Consider the following 8,477-nt stretch of genomic DNA (forward strand, 5'->3'; position numbering starts at 1 on the left):
TGGCTTAGGTGATCCTCCCACCTCAGCTTCCAGAGTAGGGGGAACCACAGGCATGCAACACCCCACCACTCTACGCAGTTAATTTTTTTTTTTTTGTACTTTTAGTAGAGACTGGGTTTCGCCATGTTGGCCAGCTGGTCTTAAACTCCTGACCTCAGATGATCCACATGCCTCGGCCTCCCGAAGTGGTGGGATTACAGGCGTGAGCCACTGCACCCAGCCACCACATTTTCTTTATCCAGTCTATAACTGATGGGCATTTGGGTTGGTTCCATGTCTTTGCTATTGTAAATGGAGCTGCAGTAAACATATGTGTGCATGTGTCTTTATTGTAGAATGATTTATATTCCTTTGGGTATATACCCAGTAATGGGATTACTGGGTCAAACGGTATTTCTGATTCTAGATCCTTGAGGAATTGCCACATTGTCTTCCACAATAGTTGAGCTAATTTACATTCCCACCAACAGTGTAAAAGCATTCCTATTTCTTTACAGGCTTGCTAACATCTATTGTTTCCTGACTTTTTAATAATGGCCATTCTGACTGGTGTGAAATGGCATCTCAATGTGATTTTGATTTGCATTTTGATTTAATGATCAGTGATATTGGGCTTTGTTGGCAGTGTAAATGTCTTCTTTTGAGAAGTGTCTGTTCATATCATTCACCCACTTTTTGATGGGGTTGTTTTTTTCTTGTAAATATGTTTAAGTTCCTTGTAAATTCTGGATATCAGACCTTTGCCAGATGGATAGATTGCAAAAATTTTCTCCCATTCTGTAGGTTGCCTGTCCACTCTGATGATAGTTGCAAAAGCTCTTTAATTTAATTAGATCCCATTTGTCAATTTTGGCTTTTGTTGCCATTGCTTTTTGTGTTTTAGCCATAAAGTCTTTGCCCATGCTTATGTCCTGAATGGTATTGTCTAGGTTTTCTTCTCGGGTTTTTATGGTTTTGGGTCTTACATTCAAGTCTTTATTTCATTTCGAGTTAATTTTTATATAAGGTGTAAGGAATGGGTCCAGTTTCAGTTTTCTGCATATGGCTAGCCAGTTTTCCCAACACCATTGATTACATAGGGAATTCTTTCCCCATTGCTTGTTTTTGTTAGGTTTTTCAAAGACCAGATGGTTGTAGACGTGTGATATTATTTCTGAGGTCTCTGTTCTGTTCCATTGGTCTATATGTGTGTTTTGGTACCAGTACCATGCTGTTTTGGTTACTGTAGGCTTGCAGTATAGTCAGAAGTCAGGTAGTATAATGCTTCCAGCTTTGTTCTTTTTGCTTAGGATTGTCTTGGCTATATCGGGTCTTCATTGATTCCACACGAAATTTAAAATAGTGTTTTTTTAAATTATGTGAAGAATGTGAATTGTAGTTTGATGGGAATAGCATTTAATCTATAAATTACTTTGGGGAGTATGGTCTTTTTCATGATATTTTTCATCCCATACATGAGCATGAAAGGTTTTTCCATTTGTTTGTGTCCTCCCTTATTTCTTTGAGCAGTGGTTAGTAGTTCTCCTTCAAGAGGTCCTTCACATCCTTCATAAGGTATATTCCTAGGTATTTTGTTTCTTTGTAGCAATTGTGAATAGGAATTCATTCATGATTTGGCTCTCTGCTTGCCTATTGTTGGTGTAAAGAAATGCTTGTGATTTTTGCACATCAATTGTGTATCCTGAGACTTTGCTGAATTTGCTTATCAGTTCAAGAAGTTTTTCTGCTGAGATGATGGAGTTTAAAATTGTGTCATCTGCAAACAGAGACAACTTGACTTTCTCTCATCCCATTTGAATGCCCTTTATTTCTGTCTCTGCCTGATTGCCCTGGTCAGAACTTCCAATATTATGTTGAATAGGAATGGTGAGAAAGGGCATCCTTGTCTTGAACTGATTTTCAAAAGGAATACTTCCAGCTTTTGCCCATCCAATATGATATTGACTGTGGGTTGGCCATAAATAGCTCTTATTATTTTTATATATGTTCCATCATGTTTATTGAGAGTTTTTAACATGAAGGATGTTGCATTTTATCAAAGGCCTTTTCTGCATCTATTGAGATAATTATGTGATTTTTGTCTTTCGTTCTGTTTATGTGATGGATTACATTTATTGATTTATGTGTGTTGAACCAGCCTTGCATCTCAGTGATGAAGCCGACTTGATTGTGAAACTTTTTGATATGCTGCTGGATTCAGTTTGCTAGTATTTTATTGAGGATTTTTGTGTCAATATTCATCAGGGATATTGGCCTGAAGTTTTTTTTGTTTTTGTTTTTGTAGTGTCTCTTCCCAGTTTTGGTATCAGGATGATTCTGGCTTCATAAACTGAATTAGAGAGGAGTCTCTCCTTTTCAATTGTTTGGAACAGTTTCAGATGGAAAGGTACCAGCTCCTCTTTGTATTTCTGGTAGAATTTAGCTGTGAATCCATCTGTTCCCGGGCTTTTTTGTGTTGGTAGGCTATTAGTTACTGCCTCAATTTCAGAGCTTGTTACTGGTCTATTCAGGGATTCGACATCTACCTGGTTTAGTCTTGGTAGAGCGTATGTGTCCAGGGATTTATCCATTTCATGTGGATTTTCTAGTTTATTTGTGTAGAGGTGTTCAAGGTATTCTCTGATGGTAGTTTGTATTTTTGTGGGGTAGTGGTGATATCCCCTTCATCATTTTTTATTGTGTCTATTTAATTCCTCTCTCTCTTCTTCTTTATTGGTCTATCTAGTAGTCTATCTGTTTTGTGAATTTTTTCAAAAAGTCAACTCCTGGATTCATTGATTTTTTGAAGAGTTTTTCATGTCTCTATCTCCTGCAATTCTTCTCTGATCTTAGTTATTTCTTGTCTTCTGCTAGCTTTTGGATTATTTTGCTCTTGCCTCTCTAAGTCTGTTAATTGTGATAGTAGGGTGTCAATTTGAGATCTTTCTAGCTTTCTGATGTGGGCATTTAGTGCTATACATTTCCCTCTAAACAGTTCTGCAGCTGTGGTTCAGAGATTTTGGTACGTTGTTTCTTTGTTCTCATTGGTTTCAAGGAACTTCTTGATCTCTGCCTTAATTTCATTATTTACCTAGGAGTCATAAATGAGCAGGTTATTCAATTTCCATGAAATTTTGTGGTTTTGAGTGAATTTCTTAATCCTGAGTTCTAATTTGATTACACTGTGGTCTGAGAGACTGTTATGATTTCCATTTTTTTGCATTTGCTCAGGAGTGTTTTACTTCCAATTATGTGGTCAATTTTTGAATAAGTGCCATGAGGCACTGAGAACAATGTATATTCTGTTGATTTGGGATAGAGAGTTCTGTAGATGTCCACTTGGTCCAGTTGATTTAGAGCTGAGTTCAAGTCTTGAATATCTTTGTTAATTTTCTGTCTCATTGATCTGTCTAATACTGACCCTGGGGTGTTAAGGTCTCCCACTATTATTGTGTAGGAACCTAAGTCTCTTTGTAGGTCTCTACAAACTTGTTTTATGAATCTAGGTGCTCCTGTATTGGATGAATATATATTTATAATAGTTAGCTCTTCTTTTTAAATTGTTCCCTTTACTATTATGTAATGCCCTTCTTTGTCTTTTTGATCTTTGTTGGTTTAGTCTGTTTTGTCACAGACTAGGATTGCAACCCCTGCTTTTTTGTTTTGCTTTCCATTTGCTTGATAAATATTCCTTCATCCCTTTATTTTGAGCCTGTTTGTGTCTTTGTATGTAAGATGGGTCTCCTGAATATAACACACCAATGTGTCCTGACTCTTTATCCAATTTGCTGGTCTGTGTCTTTTAATTTATTTTGATGTCAAAATTTATATATTTTTATTGTATATATTTTAGAAAATTATTGTAACTATTATTACTTTAAATAGTTTTGTCTTCTAACCTTCATACTAAAGATGTAAGTAGGTACACAGTACCATTATAGTATTAGAATATTTTGAATGTGACTGTGTACTTACTATTGCCAGTTAGTTTTCTAGTTTCTTATGTTTTGGTGTTATCAATTAGAGTAATTTGCTTTCAGCTTGAAGAAAACTCTTTAGCATTTTTCTAATACAGGTCTGTATTAGAGAAACTCCCTCAGCTTTTGTTTGTCTGAGAAAATCTTTATTTTTCCTTCATTTCTGAAGGACAACTTTACCAGATACAATATTCTTGGTTGCCAGTATTTTCCTTCAGCACTTAGACTATATCCACTCTCTCCTTGCCTGCAATGTTTCTGTTGAGCAATCTGCTGTTACGTTTATCAGAGTCCCCTTATATGTTATGTACCTCTTTTCTCTTGCTTCTTTTAGGGTCCTCTCTTTGTCTTTGACTTTTGATAGTTTGAGTATATCTTGGTTTAGTCTGGTTTGGATTGAACGTGACTGGACATTTTTGGCCTCCCTTTACAAGAACATTTACATCTTTCCTCAAATTTGGAAAGTTTTCAGCTATTATGTCTTTTTATCTTTTTGAGACGGAGTCTCACTCTGTTGCCCAATCTGGAGTGCAGTGGCATGATCTCGGCTCACTGCAACCCCTGCCTCCCAGATCCAAGCAATCTCCATCCTTAGCCTCCCAACTAGCTGGGAATACAAGCACACACCATAACCTCTTTCTAATTTTTGTATGTGTAGTAGAGACAAGGTTTCACCATGTTGGCAAGGCCGGTCTTGAACACCTGATCTCAAATGATTTACCTGTCTTGGCCTCTGAAAGTGCTGGGATTACAGGCATAAGCCACCATGCCCAGCCTCAGTTATTATGTCTTTAAGTAAGCTTTCTCTTCCTTTGTTTTTCTCTTCTTCTTTGTGAACTGCTATGACCTGAAAGTTTGTTCTTTTAATGCTGTTCCACACATCTGTCTTTATTTTTTTCGTTCTTTTTCTTCTCTAACTATATATTTCCAAGTAACCTGTCTTTGAGTTCACAGAATCTTTCTTCTGCTTAGTCAATTGACTGTTAATGCTCTCAATTGCATTTTTCTTTACATTTATTATATTTTTTGGTTTCAGAATTTTGATTTTTTAAAATAATTTCAATATCTCTGTTAAATTTCTCACTTTGGTCATTCATTGTCTTTCTGATTTTATTGAGTAGTTTATTTTCTTTAAGTTTTCTGAGCTTCTTTAAAATAATTTTTCAAGTTATTTGTCAGACCATTTGTATATCTCTATTTCTTTGGGATCAGCTACTGTGAGATTTTTATGTTTTTTCAGTGGTATGTCTCCTAATTTTTTATGTCTCTTGTTGCCTTATAGTAATGAATACATGTTTGAAGAAGTAGGGATTTATTTGAGTTTTTGAAGACTAGTTTTGCCTGAGAAAGGCTTTCACCAGTCAGCCTGTCCAGGATTATGGGCAAGTTCTATGGCATGTTTCAAGATTGGGATTGCTCCTGAATTCGTTGAACAGATTAGTGAGAATTCTGGGACAGCTGGTGAGCAAAGCAGAATTCCAGTGTCTTTGAGATTAGCTTGGCACTGAGTTAAACCCAAAATATGGGGCTACTGAAGTCAACCTGGTGCTGGGATGGGCCTGGAGACCAAGATTTCAAGGCTTGCCTGGAGCCAGGTCCTGTGGGATCTGGCCTCGGGCTGGATGAGCTTGGAGACTAAGACCGTGGATACTGTCCTAAAGTTTGAGGCTGTGGGAGCCTGATCAGCACTGGGTTTTACTGGATTGGGCCTGGCATTGGAATACAGGGCAAAGTCTGGTACTCCTTTCCTCAAGTGAAGGACATCTCTTTCTGAGCTATGCTGCCTGGGGTTGGAAGGGGGTGATGTGGGTAATGTAAAACTATCTTTTCTGCCCTATTTAATGCATCTTTTCTTATTTCTGTGCTACACCTAGGTGCTGTGATCTCTAACCTGTTTTCCTCAGCTTCTGTGAAGGTATTTTTTGTGTATGGATAGTTGTTCAGATTGATGTTTCTGTGTGGGAATGAATGCTAGAGAGTCCTATTCTGCTATCTTCTCAAAACGTTTTAATCATGACTCTGTGCATTTTCTAGCTTTGTGGCTGAGGGAAAAAATCTTGCTTTTTGAGGCTCACTTACCTCATCTATAATTGGGAATACAAATAATAATCCATAATTTACAGAATCATTAGAAAGCAAACTAGATGACATATGTAAGCTAGACGCACTTTGATTTCTTGATTAAAATAAAAATATTTTGTTGGCCTTCAAACTAAATTTTGCTACTCAACCTTTTTATTCAAAAATAATCTTACATACATATACATATATACCAATAGAAGGAAGTATATTGCTATAATAGTTTTAAAATTAAAAAGAAAAGCTTTTTTGACAGTAAACAGTGAACAAAATGTGCTTGCTATGATGAAAATAAAAATTGAAAAAAGTCTCAATCATAACAAATTGTTATTGGGGACATTCTGTGCACCAAGAATGAGTCATTTCTTTAGATTTCCTTATAGTCTTTGAGGCAGTTACTGTTAGCATAATAATCCCCATTTTATAGGAAAGGCAGTGGGGCATAGATACTCAAATTTATTACTCTAAGTCCCACATAAAATGGAGAGTTAGGTTTGAAACAAGGCACTATGCCACTAGAGTCTGGTCTTCATGACTCCATGGCCTCAGCTGCCAGAGTCTTGGTAGCAATCTTGACACAAAAATAAGTATCAAATTGGGGGGAAAAAGTAATTTTCATGAAATCTCTGAATTCCATTTAACTATATTAATTCGAATAATTTAAAGGAGGTTACTAGAATATTTACTTCTCAATGTTAAACTACTAAAATATCAATGATTTTTCACTTCCCTTAAGTGACAAAGGTTGAATGAGCATGCATTGATGTATTGATTTATTGGCAATTTATCAATGAATTCATCCATTCAAAAATGTTTTTGAACATGTATTAAGTGGTAAGTCAATTTAAATCTTTATTGCTCGATGAAAAATTGTTTTCAAATATAGCTTGAAATATAGTGATATTTTGAGTGAAAACATTTTTTACTAATTATGTCCAAAGTTAAATCTATAATTTTATTACTGAAATTCTATATGAATCCTAAGCATGGTAATGGGATGGTTCTTTGTTACCTAGTAGAGCTCGTTAAGCTCATTTGAGAGATGTTTAGCTATTGTGTTTTCAGATTATGAAAATTTAGAAAAGTGATTTCTTCTTTCATTTAACATATTGAAATCATCACCTCACCATGGGGCAGCCACCTCACATAAAACCCCTCCCTGTATTAAAAACTAAACTTCAGAATTCAGTGCCTAAATCGTTACAAATAACACCGAAAGGTTTGACTTAATAAAACTAGTTTTTTATGACAAGATCCCACAATGTCTTGGAAAATACTGACAATTGTATAATAAAATGATAAATAGGCTGGGCATGGTGGCTCATGCCTGTAATCTCAGCACTTTGGGAGGCTGAGACAGGTGGATCATTTGAGTTCATGAGTTCGAGACCTGCCTGGCCAACATGTGAAACCCCATCTCTACTAAAAATACAAAAATTAGCCAGGCGTGGTGGCACATGCCTGTAATCACAGCTACTCAGGAGGCTGAGGTTGGAGAATCACTTGAACCTGAGAGGCAGAGGTTGCAGTGAGCCAAGATGGTGCCACTGCACTCGAGCCTGGCCGACAGTGCAAGACTCCATCTAAAAAAAAAATCAATAAATAAAAAGGAAAATAATGTACACAGCTTATAAGCAAGTAATTTGGAAGAGGAAATTTATCCTACCCCAAAACTTGTTTTTTTTTTCCTTAGGTATCTAATGGCCTTGATCCATCAGGAATATCTATCTTCTCTAGATCAGTCTATTTATCCATCCTAATCTTCTATCACTTATCTGAACTGGAGTTCTGCATGTTAGCCCTTATTTATGATCATTTTATTACTTTGAATTGCTTTTTTATGCTTTTTCTTGTTCTATGTATCCACAAAGTTAGCTGTTGTACACTTCATTTCTTCCTTCTCTGTGGCCCCTGCATAACTGTCATAAGTGGTTCTCAAAATGGAGTATCCACAAGAATCATTTGGGCAACTTATAAAACATCTCTAGCTTTCTAGATTCCACCTAGGGAGGTTCTGACTCTATTGACTTGGGCTTTGTCCCAAGAATCTGTATTTTCAAAATGTGTCCAATTAATTCTGATGATGTGGGTCCTCTGACGACAATTCTGGGAACTTTTTGCTGGAGGAAAGGTATGAAAAAGTAAGTTGGTATATATGGATATGTGGAATTTCCAACACTGGAAATACATTGCAATGCTATGACTTCAAACACTTTCAAAGATAAAGTGGGATTTTTTTTTTTATGGGGCAAATTTGTTCTAATTTGGGCACCTTGTAAAATGGAAGAGATGCATAAAGGACTGAATATAAATGAACATGATGGTTTCTATGTTAGTTATAAATGCAGATGTTGTACCTTTTTATCCAAAGATACTTCAGTCAAAGATATTGGATAGCCAGTATCCTAACTTTGTTTCTCAATGTGTGTGTGTGTAAATTTT

The sequence above is a fragment of the Colobus angolensis genome, unplaced genomic scaffold (assembly GCF_000951035.1).
Source record: "Colobus angolensis palliatus isolate OR3802 unplaced genomic scaffold, Cang.pa_1.0 Scaffold23, whole genome shotgun sequence".
Taxonomy (NCBI): Eukaryota; Metazoa; Chordata; class Mammalia; order Primates; family Cercopithecidae; genus Colobus; species Colobus angolensis.